General features: G+C 40.8%; 1 protein-coding gene across 1 annotated transcript in view; it reads left to right on the forward strand.

The window, feature by feature from the left end:
• NABP1 (nucleic acid binding protein 1) overlaps nucleotides 1-15,149 on the forward strand; it is a 33,729-nt gene extending 18,580 nt beyond the window's left edge. Inside the window, exons 11-13 of the transcript XR_009491124.1 lie at nucleotides 2,039-2,133; nucleotides 10,450-10,597; nucleotides 14,440-15,149. The gene's annotated coding sequence lies outside the window, so the exon portion shown is untranslated. The remainder of the gene's footprint in view (nucleotides 1-2,038; nucleotides 2,134-10,449; nucleotides 10,598-14,439) is intronic.
• The last annotated feature ends 7,231 nt before the right edge of the window (nucleotides 15,150-22,380 follow it).

A 22,380-nucleotide genomic window follows, 5' to 3' on the forward strand; every position in this document is an offset into this window, starting at 1 on the left:
AGCCTGGTGGGCTGCCATCTATGGGGTCGCACAGAGTCGGACATGAATGAAGCGACTTAGCAGCAGCAGCAGCATAATTTATTGAGCCCTTGATATGGTCCAGCACTGTACTTATGACTTCCTTACATTATCTCATTGATCCTATTAAATGACCCTGTGAAGAAGGTTTTCTTATCCTCACAGATTAATGATAAAAATGACTAAGATTTAGGAGGGTTGAACAATTTGCCTGAGATCACACAATCAGGAATTTATACTTTCAACTGCCCCAGTAATATGGAAACTGGGAGGCTCCTGCTGACTCACTGGGCGGTGTGGACAGGAGTTAGGGTTTGAGTTAGTTTTAAAAGGGAGTGTAAATTCAGCTATAGATAGAGACAGAGATGGAGAACAAGAATACAGAATTTGACTAAGTCATATTTTCACTTGGAATTAGTCATACTTTAAATGTCAACTGAATACACACCCAATTAGTTAAAGAAATTTAGTTTACACCAAAGGTGGTATCTTGATAGGGAAATGAATAATTAGATCCCCTCCTCTCAACACAAATATAGAACAACATGGGTGAATTCCCTCATTATTTGGAAATGGAGAAAAGTTATTCCAACAAGGGCTCAAAATCCAGAAACATGGATTAAAAAAAAAAAAAAAAAAACCATGAAGACAAATTGGAAATAATATTTGTAATTTATATCACTGATAAAGGGCTAAAAGTCCTAATATATAAAAAGCTTGTAAAAGTAGAGAAGATCAATTTCTATGAAAGAAATGGACAAGAAATATAGGCAGTTCACAAAAAAATTCAAATGGTTCTTAAGCATATGAGGAGAATGCTCAATCTCATTCATATTGGGAGATGTAAATTAAATTGCCACTGAGATCCATCACTAGCTTTTAGATCAACAAAAATATAAGAGTTTGAAAATATACTCTATTGGTGACACTGAGAAACAGGCACTTGCTAGTAGGAGGGAATACAAATAGTCTAATCCCTAGGGTTAGAGGTAGGGAGAATTGGAAGTTTTACATTGGAATTTGCCCTGTGACCCTACATCCTAGTCCCTGGGGATCTATCCTTGTGGTGGATTGTAAATGACTTCTAGAATACCTCTGCCTGTACGCATATCTTTGGGTGGTCACCCTCTTCCCCAAACAGTGGGTTTGTCTGAGTACCCTGGGATGGTGGCAAAGTTAATGCAAGCAGAAAATTGAGAAGTACTTGTGCACTGGGGCTTGCTTTCTCTTGATGTGCGTAGAACCCTGAGATTGGCACAAGAACGCATAAATGAGTGCTAGCTAGCCTCCTGGGTGGTGAGAGGCCACTCATGGCATATTCGTTGACAGCCAACCAACCTGCTAACACATGAATGACTCTACCTTGGATTATCCAGTTCCAACTGAGATGACAGCTGACTTGAGTCACATGAGTGAGAACATGTGACTGAAGTCAGCTGTCAGTCACGTGTTGAACTCTGCCAAAATCGCTGACCTACAGAATGCTGAGCTAATATATGAGGTGGTTGCTGTACACTACCAAGTTTTGAGGTACTGTGCTATAGATAGCAAAAGCTAACTGATACTATTCTAAAGATACTCTGACAAACGAAAAGACATGTTCACTGAAGCATTGCCTGTAATAGAAAAAGACTGGGGACAATTCAGATGTCCACCAGTTCAAGGATGGTTGAATGCAGTACAGTGCGTTCACTCAGGGAATACTAAGCAACTGCAATAGAAGTGTCTCTATGAAGTGACTTTTAGGATATGTTTTTGAGTGGGAAAAAAAGCAAAGTACAAAATAGTCCATATATGTGCTACTTTTTAAAGGAAGGGGAATGTGAATATTTTTGCTTTTAGTTTTTTAAATGGAAGAACTGACAATAAAAAATTACTTCTTGAAGAAAAAGGAACGGGACACAAATGAGACTTCACTAATATATTTTGTGACTATAATTTTAGAATTATGGAAATGTTTTATACGTAATATATACACAGACACATACACATGAAATCATGAGAATATTTGATCTCACAGCTGGGCACCTGTGAGACTCACTGGAGGTTGGCCAGTATGCTGGAAGAACTCATCAGGAAGCCACCCATTCGGGTGCTGCTGAAACTCAATGGGAGGTGAGTGCCCCTGTGAAGCTCCTGAGCTTGGTTGCCCTCTACCACAGACAAGCAGTGGAGAGCACAGTAGAAGCTGGAAGAGATGACCCTTCCTCTTCAGTGTCTCTCTGATGTCCTCTAATGACAAAGCTTAACATCTTGCCAAAAGAGAAATATTTATAGAGTCTAGCTTTAGGATTACACCCTGGAACAAGGAAGGGTGGGTTTGGAGCTGCACAGTGTTAAGTTGATAACTAGCGCACATACTGCAGTATTTATAGATGATATAATAGGATGTCTGCAATTCACTTCAAAATAGTCCTATAGGTATAGATGAAACATTATCATTCACATGTTGATAATTATTGAAGTTAGGACAAGTATATAAGGGTGCCAGCTTGTGTTTCTTCCAGTCCAGCGTTTCTCATGATGTGCTCTGCATATAAGTTAAACAAACAGGGTGACAATATACAGTCTTAACGAACTCCTTTTCCTATTTAGAACTGGTCTGTTGTTCCATGTCCCATTCTAACTGTTGCTTCCTGACCTGCATACAAATTTCTCAAGAGGCAGGTCAGGTGGTCTGGTATGTCCATCTCTTTCAGAATTTTCCACAGTTTATTGTGATCCACACAGTCAAAGGCTTTGGCATAGTCAATAAAGCAGAAATAGATGTTTTTCTGGAACTCTCTTGCTTTTTCCATGATCCAGCGGATGTTGGCAATTTGATCTCTGGTTCCTCTGCCTTTTCTAAAACCAGCTTGAACATCTGGAAGTTCACGGTTCATGTATTGCTGAAGCCTGGCTTGGAGAATTTTGAGCATTACTTTACTAGCGTGTGAGATGAGTGCACTTGTGTGGTAGTTTGAACATTCTTTGGCATTGTCTTTCTTTGGGATTGGAATGAAAAGTGACCTTTTCCAGTCCTGTGGCCACTGCTGAGTTTTCCAAATTTGCTGGCATATTGAGTGCAGCACTTTCACAGCATCATCTTTCAGGATTTGGAATAGCTTAACTGGAATTCCATCACCTCCACTAGTGCCGGGGACCAGCCCCGGCTGATCCAGGGTATTGGAAGGAGAGACGGCGTAGGCGAAGATCAGGAAACAATTGCTTAATTAAATGTTAATTAAGGATATAAAGAGTAATAGAATGAGGATAGCTCAGTAGGAAAATTCAGTGAAGAAAAGAGGCTGAAATAAGGATAGCTCAGTGAGGAAATTCAGTGGAGAAAAGAGGCTGAATAATTCAGCCAGAAGGTAAGAGAAAGAACGACATGGTGAGACCAAGTTTCAGTGAACAAGGCCCGCACTTTATTTTTCAAAGTAGTTTTTATACCTTAAGTTATGCACAGAGGATAATGGGGGAAGGGGTAGAGTCTTGCAGCAAACCAGGCTTTCTTCCTGCAAACTTATCATATGCAAAAGCTTAGGTGATTTGCATCATCTTCTGGCCCGGAGGCCTGTTAACATTTTAAGACCTTTTCTTCAGAAAACTTGTTTTTCTCTAAAGGTGATTGGTCAGGAGCCACCCTCCAAAAACATTAGATAAAGTTGCATTCCTACAGAGCAAAGGTGTGGTGGGCTATAACAAGAAAAAGAATTAACTCAAGGGTCCCAGGTTACAAACATTAAAGCTACTACTTACACCAATTATATTAACCAATACACTGCCAGGGACACAGCAGGTAAGGGATATGGAAACTTAGCAGCAAACATTGGCCCAACAAGTGAAAATCCCTTCACCAATACAATTTCTAATCAATCTTTTAACTACTCAAAAGAATCTGTGTTTAGACAGTTTAGAACATCTCCTGCCTCTCACAGTTGGGAGGCTCTGAACAATCACATGAGTCCGGAAAAACCTATTCAGGCAGGCTAGAGGATTTCCAAAGGAGTTTGTAAGTTAAACACTGTCACACCCAGGAATTATTAACTGGAGCTGTAAGCTAACTCTTTTTTCAGAGAGGTAGTGGGGGACAGCCCCCCGTAAAGTCAGAGGTGTAGGTGAAAGCACAAAGCAGAAAGTAGGCAGACTCTGGTTTTGGGGGTATACGCTTGAGAATTTCCAGGGGGACTCCTGAAGCTCGATCCCGCCTTTGCGTATGCCGAGCCTCCTTCCTCATGACCTTTGTCATGGGCGGAGTTCCTCACGCTGGCTACCGGCAGTGATAGAATTCCAGTTGAGCTATTCCAGATCCTGAAAAGTGCTGCACTCAATATGCAATATGCACTCAATATGCAATATGCCGGCTCCCGGCACACTAGCTTTGTTCATAGTGATGCTTTCTAAAGCCCACTTGACTCCACATTCCAGGACGTCTGGCTCTAGGTGAGTGATCACACCATTGTGATTATCTTGGTCATGAAGATCTTTTTTGTACAGTTCTTCTGTGTATTCTTGCCATCTCTTCTTAATATTTTCTGCTTCTGTTAGGTCCATACCATTTCTGTCCTTTATCAAGCCCATCTTTGCATGAAATGTTCCTTTGGTATCTCTGATTTTCTTGAAGAGATCTCTAGTCTTTCCCATTCTGTTGTTTTCCTCTATTTCTTTGCATTGATCTCTGAGGAAGGCTTTCTTATCTCTTCTTGCTATTCTTTGGAACTCTGCATTCAGATGTTTATATCTTTCCTTTTCTCCTTTGTTTTTCACTTCTCTTCTTTTCACAGCTATTTGTAAGGCCTCCCCAGACAGCCATTTTGCTTTTTTGCATTTCTTTTCCTTGGGGATGGTCTTGATCCCTGTCTGTTGCACAATGTCACAAACCTCATTACATAATTCATCAGGCACTCTATCTATCAGATCTAGGCCCTTAAATCTATTTCTCACTTCCACTGTATAATCATAAGGGATTTGATTTAGGTCATACCTGTATGGTCTAGTGGTTTTCCCTACTTTCTTCAATTTAAGTCTGAATTTGGCAATAAGGAGTTCACGGTCTGAGCCACAGTCAGCTCCTGGTCTTGTTTTTGCTGAGTGTATAGAGCTTCTCCATCTTTGGCTGCAAAGGATACAATCAATCTGATTTCGGTATTGACCATCTGGTGATGTCCATGTGTAGAGTCTTCTCTTGTGTTGTTGGAAGAGGGTGTTATGACCACAAGCTGGAATCAAGATTGCCAGGAGAAATATCAATAACCTCAGATATGAAGATGACACCACCCTTATGGCAGAAAGTGAAGAGGAACTAAAAAGCCTCTTGATGAAAGTGAAAGTGGAGAGTGCAAAAGTTGGCTTAAAGCTCAACATTCAGAAAACGAAGATCATGGCATCCGGTCCCATTACTTCATGGGAAAAAGATGGGGAAACGGTGGAAACAGTGTCAGACTTTATTTTTTTGGGCGCCAAAATCACTGCAGATGGTGACTGCAGCCATGAAATTAAAAGACACTTGCTCCTTGGAAGGAAAGTTATGACCAACCTAGATAGCATATTGAAAAGCAGAGACATTACTTTGCCAACAACGATTTGTCTATTCAAGGCTATGGTTTTTCCTGTGGTCATGTATGGATGTGAGAGTTGGACTGTGAAGATGGCTGAGTGCTGAAGAATTGATGCTTTTGAACTGTGGTATTGGAGAAGACTCTTGAGAGTCCCTTGGACTGCAAGGAGATCCAACTAGTCCATTCTGAAGGAGATCAGCCCTGGGATTTCTTTGGAAGGAATGATGGTAAAGCTGAAACTCCAATACTTTGGCCACCTCATGCGATGAGTTGACTCATTGGAAAAGACTCTGATCTTGGAGGGATTGGGGGTAGGTGGAGAAGGGGACGACAGAGGATGAGATGGCTGGATGGCATCACTGACTCAATGGAGTGAGTCTCAGTGAACTCCGGGAGTTAGTGATGGACAGGGAGGCCTGGTGTGCTGCGATTCATGGGGTCGCAAAGAGTTGGACACGACTGAGCGACTGATCTGATCTGATCTGGTCTATATAAGAGTTCATTTTACTTTTTATATCAACTTGGGCAAACTCCCAAGGATGGTAAGGGACAGGGAGGCCTGGCATGCTGCAGCCCATGGGCTCATAAAGAGTCGGACAGGACTGAGCAACTGAACAACAATAATACATTTTATGCATGGTTTTCTGCTTTATATATACACATATATATGAAAAAAAATTTGTATAAAAAGTCTCTCTACTTTTTATATATGTTTTTTCATATATATGATATATATATATGATACATTTGTTTTCTCATGTATATCTCATGTATATGAGACAGACATATAAATGCAAATACATGTATGTGTGTATGTATAAATGTTCCCTACTCATTTTCATTATCAAAGACATTTAAAAAGGTGAATGTGAACATATGATCTGTCCCTGGGAAGTCTACACTTTATTTTGTAATCTAGCCATCTAGGACTGCTAGTGCTGTTCAGAATTTGGGAGAAGCCAGCTATCAAGCTTATGCAGTCTGGTTGTTCCCTGACTGTGGAGACAGAACTGTCACTCTTGCTGATGACTACAGAGACAGGGCTTTCCCTTCTATTGGAAAGTTTACGGTGGGGCTAGGAGGCCAAATTACAGGTACCAACATGTTCTTAGCATTGAAAGAGACCAAAATAATTGTTTGAAATGAGTTCATGTGTTTCAAGCACTTAATGCCTAGAGTGTTCTAAGTACTATGTGCGTGTTTGTGTTAATGATTTTCTCATTGATTTTTCTCAATGATTTTCTCATGTTAATGATTTTCTCATCATCAACCAACCTGAAATATGCCCTCTGCTGACAAGGTCCCTCCTTCCTTCCTAAGGTGGTGTCTTTGATTCCTTACAACCCAGGAATTCAGACTTTGAACTCTTGAAGGAGAGAGCTGACTGGTAGCCAAGAATGGTTTTGTTTTCCTCTGTTTCTTGCTTTTTGTTGGGAGAGGCAGCCAGCAGAACTGTTACCTCAGCAAATGGAGCAACAGTTGAGACTAGCACAGTGCTGGGGGCCAAAAGGTGATGATGGCCAAAGTGCTGGTCATGGCGAGGGCAGCAGCGACTGTGGCACAGAGCAGGGCCAGGGACCGAGGCAGGCTGCTGATGAGGCCCCAGAGGAGTGCAGCGCACACAGGGTCATTGTGGGTACCATGTAAGTTTCTCAGGGACTCAGGGAAGTAGATGAGACATCTGGCCACATGGCAAGGGTGGGATGAGGGTGGTAGATGCCAGGGCGTTTGATGACTAGTGGGACAAAGTTGATGAAAACTTGAGATTTTGGATGGAGATGTTTCATAGTCTGCCCCCTCAGTGGTGGCATTATGCCGTGTGTTTGTGTGTATATATGGACATCTTTTTGCATGCAGCAGTGGCAATAGGAGATTTAGTTGCCCAGTAAAAAGGAGTCAAACTTCATATTTCGATTAAATAGGCAAATAAGTAAACCCTACTGGGTAATCAACCTGATATATGTTTTTTTCCTCTACAGTGGGGTTGCATTTCATATACATACACATATACATTTAATTTATTGGAATTTATCTAAAAGTGCTTGGCTTAGCAAACCAACAGCCTCAACAACAGTAAAAGCAAGATAAAAGTGAGCTGAAGACAAAAGTATTCATTTTAATCGTGCATCCACCATGACACCAACAACTGCTGCTCCCCTGTGCTGTCTTAGCTCTTGTGTGATTCTCAGAGAGCAGCATCTTGCTGCTCTGTGGGATTCTAGCCCTTAAAGACATGGTTTTGTTTTTTGTTTGTTTTTTAATAGAACATGTACTCTAAATGCAAACCAGCTGCCTCATTCAGAACTCAATGAAGAATACCAACTTCTCACTTTTCTTACAAAATCAAACAATATTGAAAATTATGTTCTTCATGTCACTTACGTTAAATGGAATCATTTGGAAGTGATATATATTACCAAGTAGGGCAAGTATACACAACATTATGCATTTGAAATTAAGGGGTTAACAAATTTAGCTGCTACATGGTTTGATTTTACATGCTGAGTTTAGATCCTATCCCTGTATAAAACTTGGCTCCTCTCGATGATTTCTATTACATATATTGAATCACAACAAATGTCTCATTTGTAGGTGCTTTGCACAGAGGGTGTGTCAAAATTTAATGTTTATCATTTTATTTCATATAAAACAACAGTAGATCCTCAAGAACAAGTGGGTTCAGCATTGGAAAGTGAAGAGGAAGTTTAAATGTAGCATCTAGGGAAGGAAGGGCCAAGGGATGCTAGAAAACATTTTCATATCTCAAAGAGACTAAACAGTCACGAGTAGAGATGTGGCAGAATTGCCACAAGGCCTTGAACTTGCCTATGTAAATTTCCAAACCCAAGTCTGATTTACCTTGTCATATGTGACAATGTGAATATTACAAACTTCTTATATGTGAGCCATTTGTGCCCACCCCCAGCCCTACATTTTAGCCATACTGTGTAATGGAGTGAAGCACCCATTCAGTTCAGTTCAGTCACTCAGTTGTGTCTGACTCTTTGCGACCCCATGGACTGCAGCACATCAGGTTTCCCTGTCCATCACCAACTCCCAGAGCCTAATCAAACTCATGTCCATTGAGTCGGTGATGTCATCCAACCATCTCATCCTCTTGTCGCCCCCTTCTCCTCCCACCTTCAATTTTTCCCAGCGCCCATTGATCCAAAGCAATATTGTGGCTGTCTCTCTGTAGGACTGAAAGTGCTCTTGATTCTGCTTCTTACCTTCTCTGTCCTCTTTCTGGACTCTTCCTTGGAACTATCAGTTCTTCTGGGGTTTCAGCTTGCCTGGATTTCTTATTCATTGGAGGCAGAAGAGCCTCCTGGGAAGTAAGCTTAAGCTGGGGCTCGGGAGCATCGGCTTTGGACAAGCTGGTGAGACTGCCTGCCACTTGTGTTGTGAAGGGGAGAGCAAGGTCAGAAGGAAAGGGTCAGAAACTTCCGGGGAGGAAAGAATCTGAGCACGTGGAATGTGACCTGGAAGAAAGTCTTAGTCATCAGGGTTAAGGTAGGAAGCTCTGAATACAGTGCCATGATTGTTCTCAGAAGGTGTCCTTCAGTGCTGGCAGGTTCCTGGGGAAGGAGAGAGCTGAGGAGATAAGAGGAAGTGCTGCTGCACTAAATTGTTATCACCACCAGGCATTGCTGAGGTTCCTCTAGTGAGGGGTCAAACAGATTCCTCTAGCCTGTCCTCAGGCCAAAGGACAGAGAAGTTTTTTATCCTCAGTAGTAATAAATTCAGGGGGCTGCCAACTGGTAGGGTGTTCGTTGATGGGCTCAGGGGTTAGAGGGGGAGCAGGTGCACACCCAGAGAAGTGGTGGCCCCTGGGTTGGGGATGGGGTTTGCTGGAACTCTCAGGTGGGAGCTGGAGTGCCTGCATCAGCCCTCCAGTGTGGGTTAAACTCAATATTAACTCCTTGGGTTTTAAGTTTTTCTAGGACTTCAAATTATCTCTTTACATATAGCATGGAATTATATAGCTTTATAAAGAGGAGTTCCAAATGTATTAATGTGAAATAAGTTTATTATGCTCTAAACTTTAGCTGACTCACTGGGAAAAAAAAAAAAACAACAACCCTGATGTTGGGAAAGATTGGAGGCAAAAGGAGAAGGGAGTGGTGGAGGATAAGTTGGTTAGATAGCATCACCAACTCAATGGACATGAGTCTGGGAAAACTCCAGAAGATAGTGAAGGGCAGGGGAGCCTGGTGTGCTGCAGTCCATAGGGTCACAGAGTTGGACATGACTTAGTGATTGAACAACAACAAAAACTTGTCTTATCTGTGGATGATTCAAGCCTCTTATTATAGGGCACTAGTATGAGATTTTAACTTTCCTGTTGTATATTCTTTAGACTTTGGAATGTTAATACATAAAGCAACTAAGTTTTGAAAACAAAAAAAATACTTTGGAAGATTTTCAAGAATGGTTTGGGAAGAAAGTTTGTGTTCTCAGTTTGTTTTATGTGATTTTCATACAAACCACCTAAAAGCAAAATCAATATGCAAAAAAATCCTAGAGCAGGTACTCTCAGTTTCTCACTAATAAGTATGTTAGGTTGAGTCCCCTGTCCTGCTCATGTACTCTCTCTATATTCTGTTTTCAGATATGGAAATGCTTTTGGTATGCATTTCCAAATGTGGAAATGTCTTGCTATATAATAATTTCCATCTAGTACCCCTCCTACCTCTTACAATTATTCCCCATGCTTCCAGTAGAAGTTCTGTAAAGTTGCATGAACTTTATAGGAAGGAAGAAGAGAAGGTCAATGTACAAGAATGATTGGCTGCCTTTCCTGATCACAGAGGAGGGAGAGAAAAATTCATCAGCAGGCAACGCTCTATCCTCCGTTGTTTAATTCTTACTGCCATCTTCCCTCTTTCAGATTAGTGTCAGAGTTCACCCCAGTTCCAGAGGAGGCTGGCCTGACCATCAGCTGGGCTACGTGGAGGCCTGGTCCTCTTTCACAGCAAGTGACCTTGGGCCCAACTCTGAATTCAGCCACGCGAACACTGCCTGTGAAGCACTGGCAGGTCAGTCTGCTTCCACTGGCTTCTCTTTTCCTTTCTTCCACAGTCACATGCAGAGCCTTGATTCAAGCTTCTAGGAATTAATAAAGGAAGAGACAAACATTAGCCTTACCAAGATTCTAATTAACTTTGATGTGGATTTATGTGTAAAGTTGGATGAGGCACTGATTTTTAATAAATGAGAGAGAAAAATCTTAAAGATTAATGTAATAGCTGGGAACACAGGAGTGAGAACTTTGATGCTTGCTTAATTCTTTTCCCCAACCCACGTCATTTGGAGGAAAAAATATCAAAGAACTTTACAAAGGGTGGAAGCGGGGAGGAAAGGGGATTATGCAAATTAAAAGTTCACAGGACTAAATCATTACTCTTGTGCAAATGAGCTTCTCCTTCATGTGCTTTTCAGGAGTGTTTTAGGGCTGTATTTACCGAGGATATATTCCTGTGGATAATGAGAAATAGAGGCATGGTAAAAAGAAGAGGGGGGATTATAAGCTAATTGATCATCAAAAATTTCTGTGTGTTATGGAGTTCTAAGTATTGAGTTTCCCCCCTCATGCCAGCTAGTCCAGGCAGCTGTCAGAAACCTAGACCAGTATGGCTACGTTTCCAGCCATCCTTAGAGTGGTCTAGTCTCTTTGTGAGCTTCAGGGCCATTGCTGTCCTGCCCTATCTTTTGCTCTGATTTGAGGACTAGGGCAGAGTGAACATTTCTGACTGCTAACAGAAGCTTCTCATTCTTTGGTGCAAGAGATAAAACCAGTAGCTCTGTGGGTTTCCAAGCCACTCACTTTCCCATCTGATGGAATGTTCCAGTGTTGAATGTCATCAAGGTTAAATAATTTAGCCTAAAACTCTCTGTGGCCTGACAGTAGAAAGCTATAATATATAAAGATATATTTTGAGTTGTTGTAGAGATTAAGTATCCAACTTCTTCCTAAACAGTAAACTGACACAGTGATAGATATGAACAATGCACAAGGCCTTATTGTGTTTGATTAACCTTGACTGTGCGTGCTTCCATGGCTTAGATAGCTGGTTTGAACAAAATTGTCATTTCACAGCCATCCCCCCTAAAGTCATTAATCTTTTATCATTTTATAAAGTAGAAACTTAGTATATATTTACAGATAATGAGGGGACACATGTAGGTTGATATGATTTATTGAAACTTTATTTCACATTTGAGTTCTGTGGACAAATATTTATAAATAACCTCCTGGGATATATTCATCTTTTCTCACCTGTCATGTTTTTGCTTAGAATAAATTCATGAGACTATATGCCACAGAGACTGCTAAGAAATAACTAATAGTGGTAAAGAATTTGAAGGCAGACTTCTGGCTTTATCTCTTATTAGCTGTGCAACTTTGTGTAAGTCCCTTAACAGCCCAATTTCTTCAGCTCAAAGATAGAGATAATACCACTCCATCTTAGAGTTCTGTATTAATAAATAAAATAACATTTGCAATATACACAGGCCAGTGGAGGGCATGTAGGAAAACACTTCCTAGCATAGTTATTATTCCTAGAAATAGAATTGCCAGGTTAAGGGTATATATATTAAAAAATATTGATGCAAATTGCTAAAGTTAATCTTAAAATTTGATTATAAGGTTGCCGGACTCATTAATGAATATATGATAGCAGTAGATAATAGACATGCCCATGAATGCAAGAATCTATTCCTAGTATTCACCTGTTTGTTTCAGACCTGTTCTCACTTCTTCTGACAACAGCATCTTGATTTTCCTTGGGAGAACCACATTTCTTCCATTTTCAATCCATGTAGTTCAGTGCGCTTGACCCCAGCCTGTGTCTTCAGCAGGAAGCAGGAGTGTGGGAGACAGTCCTGGGTAATCAAGACAATGTATCTGCCTGCCACAGGGCCTGGTTCATTAATGGGCACAGGCTGGCCCGATAAGGATCCACCCTAGTATGTTTACTGACACTATTGGGAAAGTGACACCATCTTTTTTGCTGGGGTTGCTAAGGCTGGAGCTGCTGGTGACTATCTTTCCTTCTATCTGGAAAGGATCTGCTGGGGAATAGAGCATGAAGAAATGCGGAGTTGAGCTGTGTTCATATTTGAATACTTGGGTATAACCCTGCCATGTTTTGAGTTACACGAGTCAAAATATCCCCTTTATTACTCAAATTACTTTGTATTGGGTTCTTATTGAAAGGTGATCAAACCTGACAGATCGTATTATGTCCCTCAACATAATATTCTATTTCACATCTGCATTAGAAATAAGCAGAATTTCTATCATGTAAAATGTCTGAAATAGTTACATTCCAGGATATTTCTGAATGATGGTAGGTCACAAGTCAATACGAGTTAACACAGTTCTTGTTTGAAGTTGTCATTGGATTAAGGCCTACACTGGACAAGTTTAGGTTTCCTTCTAAAGCATGACTGCTGCTGCTGCTGCTAAGTCGCTTCAGTCGTGTCCAACTCTGTGCGACCCCATAGACGGAAGCCCATCAGGCTCCCTGTCCCTGGGATTCTCCAGGCAAGAACACTGGAGTGGGTTGCCATTTCCTTTTCCAACGCATAACAAACACATGAAAAGATGCTCAACATCACTCATTATCAGAGAAATGCAAATCAAAACCACTATGAGGTACCATTTCACACCAGTCAGAATGGCTGCGATCCAAAAGTCTACAAATAATAAATGCTGGAGAGGGTGTGGAGAAAAGGGAACCCTCTTACACTGTTGGTGGGAATGCAAACTAGTACAGCCACTATGGAGAACAGTGTGGAGATTCCTTAAAAAACTGGAAATAGAACTGCCTTATGATCCAGCAACCCCACTGCTGGGCATACACACTGAGGAAACCAGAAGGGAAAGAGACACGTGTACCCCAATGTTCATCGCAGCACTGTTTATAATAGCCAGGACATGGAAGCAACCTAGATGTCCATCAGCAGATGAATGGATAAGAAAGCTGTGGTACATATACACAATGGAGTATTACTCAGCCATTAAAAAGAATACATTTGAATCAGTTCTAATGAGGTGGATGAAACTGGAGCCTATTATACAGAGTGAAGTAAGCCAGAAGGAAAAACATAAATACAGTATACTAACACATATATATGGAATTTAGAAAGATGGTAACAATAACCCGGTGTACGAGACCAGCAAAAGAGACACTGATGTATAGAACAGTCTTATGGACTCTGTGGGAGAGGGAGAGGGTGGGAAGATTTGGGAGAATGGCAGTGAAACATGTAAAATATCATGTAGGAAACGAGTTGCCAGTCCAGGTTCGATGCATGATGCTGGATGCTTGGGGCTGGTGCACTGGGACGGCCCAGAGGGATGGTATGGGGAGGGAGGAGGGAGGAGGGTTCGGGATGGGGAACACATGTATACCTGTGGCGGATTCATTTTGATATTTGGCAAAACTAATACAATTATGTAAAGTTTAAAAATAAAATAAAATTGGAAGAATAAAAAAAAAAAAAGTGAAAGGGAAGTCACTCAGTCGTGTCCGACTCTTAGCGACCCCATGGACTACAGCCTACCAGGCTCCTCCATCCATGGGATTTTCCAGGCAAGAGTACTGGAGTGGGGTGCCATTGCCTTCTCCGAAAAGCATGACTGTAGCTATGGATACTTGTTGATCACCTGGTAACTTGCCATGGTTCTATGAAAGTGTGTATGTGTCTGTGAACGTAAACACAGGAAATATTTTTTAAAAGTTGAATAAGTTGTTAAAATGAAAATCTTCAAACTGTATCTATTGGTGTTTATTTCTAAGACTTCTTTGCTATAGGTTTGCCTTGCAAAACATAAGCACTGTCTATATTTGACTTTTTCATTTGTCCACAGTGAGTGTACAAAGGCTGAAATGGAGACCCTTCTTGAGGGGTTACAGAAAGCAAAGCCAAACAGAACATAAAGACCAAACTTGGAGAACTTTGACCACTAGTCCAGAGCGTTTGCACTTCATTCTTTGTGTCATGCTGCTACTGCTGCTGCTAAATCACTTCAGTCATGTCCGACTCTGTGCGACACCATGGACTGCAGCCTTCCAGGCTCCTCCATCCATGGGATTTTCCAGGCAAGAACATTGGAGTGGGGTGCCACTGCCTTCTCCGATGTTTAGAGGGAAGTATGAAAAGTAACTTTAAGAGCAATAATCTTTATCCATAGCTTGTGACTCTATTAGCTCATCTAAAGAAAGAATGGCTCATTAGAAAGGGGGTTATTTGGTAATAAAATAAATAAAATGGTGACCCATGAAGACAAAGTTTGGCAGTGTCCAAAAAGCATTGTTTGGAATGGTCTGAGGCCTAAGGCAGTCTGGTGAGATTGGCAGCTGTGATCCCAGCCTGTTGATGGATGGATGTACCAGCCTATTTTAACCTTATGGCACTTCATAATTTGTTCTAATTTTATGCTCACCAAATCAATTTTCTAAATATATTTTGGCTCCCCATATGGTTTCTATGCCAGGAGAAAAATTCCTTTTGAGTAGCAGATCTTTTTTCATTGTCTGTCATTAAATTGATATTCTGGGCAAGAAGCACACATGTCAATTATGGGTCTCCACAGTGTTGAGTCATCACCCTCATGAACTGTGCAACCCCGAGGCACAGGGAAAACTGGTTTTCCCCATCTGTGAGGCTGAGGGCCAGTCTCTGCCTGGTGGTGAGCTGCTGGGTCAAAGCCTCACAGTGGGGAGGTAGCTGACCTTCCCCTTGGTATGTTTTGACATTTCTATAATCTCTTCTCAAGCGTATATATTCCCTGACCCAGAACACACAAGGCAACAGAAAATCAACAACAAGGCCTGAAATCTACTAGGTGATCTGTCACAGGCTGGAAGAATTAGTAGCTGGGACATTTTTCTACTTGGGGAATTTTAAGGCAACATCCATATCCTATTTACTTTTAGCTTTGCATGTGTATGTGTGTATGGGGTGTGTATGTGGCATGTAAGTGTGTTTGTGTATGTGTGTGAGAGAGAGAGATCATAAAAGTTATGCTTAATCATTATGGAAAAAATGAGGAAACAAAGATGCATAAAACAAATTAATGCCCCTACCCACAGACAACCATGGTTTGCATTCTGGCATAGTTCTACCTAGGCGATTTCTTTTTACTTTAAATTATATGCAATTTAAAAACCTTCCTTATGTGGTTCCCAATTCCACTATAGATTAGAAGCAGCAATTGAAAGAAATGGAGGAGAAAGAAAAGTCGTAAAAAGTAGATACAATTTGTTCAAGTGTGTAGTGCTCTGGATCATTTCATGGACTGTAATGCACAGTTCAGTAATTCCTGGGATCAGTCCCTGTATTGTAATTGGTACAATAATAAATTTTCAACATCATGACCTCAAATCATCATTAAATGGTTAATTTATGTTCAGTATCAGTTCAGTTCAGTTCAGTCGCTTAGTCGTGTCCGACTCTTTGCGACCCCATGAATCGCAGCATGCCAGGCCTCCCTGTCCATCACCATCTCCTGGATGTTCAGTATACTTCTGTTAATAGTAGCAGATATAAAGAATATACTTTTTAACTATGTCATTCAAGTCAGTTAATATGTATAAGGAGTATAGTAAACCTGTAGCTGTCTGGAAACTTGACTATACCCATAGAATTCTTCTTTTACTATGGGTTCCAAATAGACAAGATGTAGCTAAAACTCTTGACTGACTCCCTGGCATCCATTCTACCCTTCTCCCATTGTTGGCAGCCACCTCTCTTGGAGGGACTGACTTACCGCTTGCTCCAGAGAAAGGCTGTGCTTCGCCTAAGCTAATCATAATAATCATTGAAAAAAACCCTGATGCTGGTAAAGATTGAAGGCAGGAGGAGAAGGGGACGACAGAGGATGAGATGGTTGGATGGTATCACTGACTTGATGGACATGAGTTTGAGCAGGCTCCGGGAGTTGGTGATGGACAGGGAAGCCTGGCGTGCTGCAGTCCATGGGGTCACAGAGTCAGACATGATTGAGTGACTTAACTGAACTGAACAGAATCATGATAATCACATCCCTTTGCCCCAGTAACTGATTCAGGAAGGAGCCTGGAGCTATGGCCTAACCAACAGCTCAAAGCATTTCTCTGGCCACAGTGACCATTCAGAGGTAGATGCTGACCCTGTTCATCAGTCAGGATAAAGCTGCTTACTTTTGTTTAGTGCCTGTGGAAGAGAGGTTATCTCCTCCTGTAATCTGAGATGTACACTTGAGTCCTGGGACTGCTGCAACTATTTGTTACCATGAGAAAGTCCACCTGAGGATTTTCCAGCAAGAGGGATGATTTATTGTACATGTGTTACACTCAGCCACAACTGAGAACAGGGCTGGTGCAGAATGTCACAGGACCAAGACAGCCTGTTTTGGTATGAGCAAGGTGGAGCTGTCACTGTGGCTGACAACAGAATGGCCATGGAAGCTCTAGATGCACTGAAGTAAGATTCAGGCCATATCATGCAGTCTCACAACTTGTGCGAGTTTGCCCAGCCTCCTGTCTTCAATATTTCTACTCAAGTCCCAGTGGGTGTACAAGATAGTGATTTACTTGGACCTCTGACTCATCTTCCCCGCCCCCTCTTTGGGCTTCAGCCTGCACATTTGCTTCTTCCACTTGGCTCTCATGGTGTGGAGGTTTCTAAGAAGAGTGTGCTAAGGCCAATAGCCTGTTTGAGTATTAATGTAGCCTGTGGAGCAAGCCAGAATTGAGGCGGAGAGAGAAGAGAAGCCAGAATCCTGAAATTCGCTCTACACCTGGGCTTGAATAAATGATTTTCATTTATATTTAAGTTATTTTGATTTGCATATTCACTACTGTGCCTTGTTGGAGGTGAAGGTAGGCCATCGACACATAAATGTCAAGAAATTCTGTTAAGGGCATGCATCTGATGTTTCAGACATGAGTCAGGGTGAGGCTTGAGTCACAGTGAGGAAGATAGCATGCCACATAGGGACTGCTCAATAACTTAATATTGGTTGAATGTGGTGGAGTAAGTCAGAATGGGTCAGGACTCACCAGGAGTAAAGATAGAGTGGAGGTCAGAAGACTCAAATTCCACTGAGCAGAAAGAGGAAAAACTAGAATTAGTGAAGGAGCCACTGAAGAGCTAGGGAGAGAGACAGCATGTTGTCCTATCATTGTGCTTAATGAGAAAAAAATTTCCATTAAGAGCTGGTGATCTACAATGTCAGATGTTTCAGAGATAGCAAGATAATCAATGGGCAAGGTGACCTTGGTGATTTGGAGGTAATTGGTGACTTGGTGAGATGCACTGAAACAAATAGTAAGTGACTTTGAATTTTATTAGATTTGGGCTAAGTATAGTGCCAACAAAGTTTCCCAGAGACACAGGCCCAACAAAGTATAGAGTCATCATAGGAATAGATACCAAATGGATTTTCTTTGGTTCTACTTCTATTTTCTTTGTAGAAAAATCCAGAGATTTAATTCTTTTTACATTTCTAAGGGACCCCAGGGTGTTTTTTGTGTGTTTATTACAAACCACTGGTTGCTAAATGTTCACCATTTTCTTCTTGTGCTCTTCTGGCTCTCTGAGGGGACAGATGATATTGGCAAATGCACTGGCAGGGAAGAGAAGACACTTCTAGAAGATTAGCCTGCCACCAACCACTTTCCACAGCTTGTGGCATTCACTCTGTGGGTTTCACTACCATCAGGGTGTTGCTACTTCTCAACCCTGGGGCTCAGAAATCTCATTTTGCCAGTACCCCGAGACAGTGCCATTAACCTGGCTCTGAGAATCTTGTCTCCTATGCATGAATTTGTCAAATTTTAGGAAGCATTGTAACTGTCAAGAAATAAAAATGCCTGGATTGGCAGAAGATTGATGAGCAAGGACTGCAAATATTAGAAGTGATTTGATTCAAGAAATGTACCACAGCTGGAACAGATTGAAGTACACTGGGGATGATGTTGCCAGAAATTCAGAATTGTAGTGTTCAGTCAGAATTCCTTTTCCTCTATGTTTCTTCCTCTGGGACCCTGTCCCCCCCTACCCCCCACTCATGTGGTTGATCAACTTCTATTCATGTGGTTTTCTTTCAAACATGAGCCTGATATACTTGATTAGGATTCTACTTACAATCAAATGCCAATTCTGCCTCCTTGAGACTGTTCTGTCACCTTGATTGGCATTTTAAGTGTTCACAAACATTCCCTTCATACATTTTTAAAGACAGTCTTTGATGTTTATTCCATAGTTGAAAATGTGTATTCAGTGACTTTGATATTTTCTAGTTTGTTCATTCATTCATTTCTCATCCATTTATTCACTCATTCATTCTATAAATGTCCAATGTATGCCTACTATGTGTCAGGTATTGTGTTGGATGTTGGGATAATAATGACTTGTATTACAGGCACTATTTGGCCCTTCTTAGCTTCTGACGAGGAGTTCTACCTAAAACTGCTTTTGCTGAGTCCCATAAGTTTTGATATGTTATGTTTCCATTTTCTTTTGTTTCAAGATTTTTTAAATTTCCTCTTTGACACCTTGGTTGTTGGAGTATGCTGTTTAATTTCCACATATTTGTGAAATTTTTCAGTATTTCTTTTATTACTGATTTTTAGTTTCATACCATTGTGGTCAGAAAATATACTCAGCATGAGGATAGCCTTTGTAAGTTTGCTAAGGTTTGTTTAGTGTCCTAATATATGATCTGTCCTGGAGAATGTTCAGTATGTGCTTGAGAAGAGTGTGTATTCTGGTACTATTGGGTGGAAAGTTCTGTACCTGTCTGTTAGGTTCATTTGGTTTAAAGTATAGTTCATGTGCAATATTTTCTTACTGATTTTCTGTGTGGATGATGTATCCATAGTTGAAAATGAGGTAGTGGAGTCCCCTACTCTTATTGTATTGTTTTCCATTACTGCCTTTAGATATTTTAGATATTTATTCAATATATTTAGGTAATCTGACATGGACAGGGAGGCCTGGTATGCTGCAATTCATGGGGTCGCAAAGAGTTGGACACAACTGAGTGACTGAACTCACTGAACTGACATTGGTTCCATATATATTTCTATCAGTTCAGTTCAGTTCAGTCGCTTAGTCGTGTCCGACTCTTTGCTACCCCATGAATTGCAGCACGCCAGGCCTCCCTGTCCATCACCAACTCCTGGAGTTCACTCAAACTCAAGTCCATCAAGTCGGTTATGCCATCCAACCATCTCATCCTCTGTTGTCCCCTTCTCCTCCTGCCTCCAATCCCTCCCAGCATCAGAGGCTTTTCCAATGAGTCAATTCTTCACATGAGGTGGCCAAAATATTGGGAGTTTCAGCTTTAGCAAGAGTCCTTCCAAAGAACACCCAGGACTGATCTCCTTTAGAATGGACTTGTTGGATCTCCTTGCAGACCAAGAGACTCTAAAGAGTCTTCTCCAACACCACAGTTCAAAAGCATCAATTCTTCAGCCCTGAGCTTTCTTCACAGTCCAACTCTCACATCCATACATGACCACTGGAAAAACCATAGCCTTGATTAGATGGACCTTTGTTGGCAAAGAAATGTCTCTGCTTTTGAATATGCTATCTAGGTTGGTCGTAACTTTCCTTCCAAGGAGTAAGTGTCTTTTAATTTCATGGCTGCAGTCACCATCTGCAGTGATTTTGGAGCCCAAAAAAATAAAGCCTGAAAACTGTTTCCACTGTTTCCCCATCTGTTTCCCATGAAGTGATGGGACCAAATGCCATGATCTTCGTTTTCTGAATGTTGAGCTTTAAGCCAACTTTTTCACTCTCCTCTTTCACTTTCATCAAGAGGCTTTTTAGTTCCTCTTCACTTTCTGCCATAAGGGTGGTGTCCTGAGGTTATTGATATTTCTCCCAGCAATCTTGATTCCAGCTTGTGCTTCTTCCAGCCCAGTGTTTCTCATGATGTACTCTGCATATAAATTAAATAAGCAGGATGACAATATACAGCCTTGACGTACTCCTTTTTCTATTTGGAACCAGTCTGTTGTTCCATGTCCCATTCTAACTGTTGCTTCCTGACCTGCATACAAATTTCTCAAGAGGCAAGTCAGGTGGTCTGGTATTCCCATCTCTTTCAGAATTTTCCACAGTTTATTGTGATCCACACAGTCAAAGGCTTTGGCATAGTCAATAAAGCAGAAATAAATGTTTTTCTGGAACTCTCTTGCTTTTTCTATGATCCAGCGGATGTTGGCAATTTGATCTCTGGTTCCTCTGCCTTTTCTAAAACCAGCTTGAACATCTGGAAGTTCATGGTTCACGTATTGCTGAAGCCTGGCTTGGAGAATTTTGAACATTAATTTACTAGCGTGTGAGATGAGTGCAATTATGCGGTAGTTTGAGCATTCTTTGGCATTGCCTTTCTTTGGGATTGGAATGAAAAGTGACCTTTTTCAGTCCTGTGGCCACTGCTCAGTTTTCCAAATTTGCTGGCATATTGAAGTGTAGCACTTTCACACCATCATCTTTCAGGATTTGAAATAGCTCAACTGGAATTCCATCACCTCCACTAGCTTTGTTTGTAGTGATGCTTTCTAAGGCCCACTTGACTTCACATTCCAGGATCTCTGGCTCTAGGTGAGTGATCATACCATCGTGATTATCTGGGTCGTGAAGATCTTTTTTGTACAGTTCTTCTGTGTATTCTTGCCCCTTCTTCTTAATATCTTCTGCTCCTGTAGGTCCATACCATTTCTATAGTTTATTATAATACATTTTGATGAAATAACCCCTTATCATTATATTATAACTCTCTTTTCTATTGTTACAGTTTTTGACTTAAAGTCTGTTTTATCTAAGTATAGCTTTTGCTATATTCACTCTCTTTTGGTTTCTATTTGCATGGAATATCTTTTTCCATCCCTTTACTTTGAGCCTGTATGTGTCCTTAATGCTGAAGTGCTGAAGTGAGCCTCTTGTAGGCAGCAGTTTGTTTTTAATTCATATAGCCACACTATGCCTTTTGATTAGATACTTTAGTTTACTTTTAAATTTTTGATAAGTGAGGAGTTGCTTATGACATCTTGTTAATTTTTTTCTGACCGTTTTTAATTCCTTTGTTCCTTTCTTCCTATCCTTCTGTCTTCCAATGTGAATTGAATATTTTCCAGAGTTGTATACTATGGTTCCCTTCTCTTTATCTTGTTTGTATCAACTATAGGTTTTTGTTTTGTGGTTACTCTGAGGTTTACATCTTACAAGTATAATAGTCTGTTTAATGTTTTTGATGTCACAATTTACGTGTTCTTATGTTGTGTACCTATTGAGAAATTATTGTCATTAAAGCTATTTTTAATACTTCTGTCCTCTATATTAGAGTTAAGTGATTAGCATACCACCATATTACAGTACTGAAGTATTCTATATATTTACCATTACCAGTGTGTTTTATATGTTCCTATGTTTTCATGTTGCTAATTAGCATCCTTTCATTACAACTTGAAGAACTCCTTTCAACATTTCTTGTAAGGCAAGTCTAGTGTGATGAACTCCCTCAGCTTTTGTTTGGAAGCTTTTATCTCTCATTCTGAAGGACAGTGCTTTCTGGGTAAGGTGTTCTTAGTTGGAATTATTTTCTTCTAGCACTTTAAATATATCACTTCACTCTTTCCTGACCTGTAAGTTTCTGCTGAGAAATTTGTTCATAGACTTATGGGGGTTCTCTTATAAGTGACAAGTTTCTTTTCTCATGCTGGTTTCAAAGTTCTCTCTTTGTCTTTTATTTTAGACAGTTTTATTATAATGTTTCTTGGAGGAAATCATTTGGGGTTTACGTTTTGGGAGAATT

Source organism: Bos taurus, chromosome 2 (assembly GCF_002263795.3).
Source record: "Bos taurus isolate L1 Dominette 01449 registration number 42190680 breed Hereford chromosome 2, ARS-UCD2.0, whole genome shotgun sequence".
Classification (NCBI taxonomy): Eukaryota; Metazoa; Chordata; class Mammalia; order Artiodactyla; family Bovidae; genus Bos; species Bos taurus.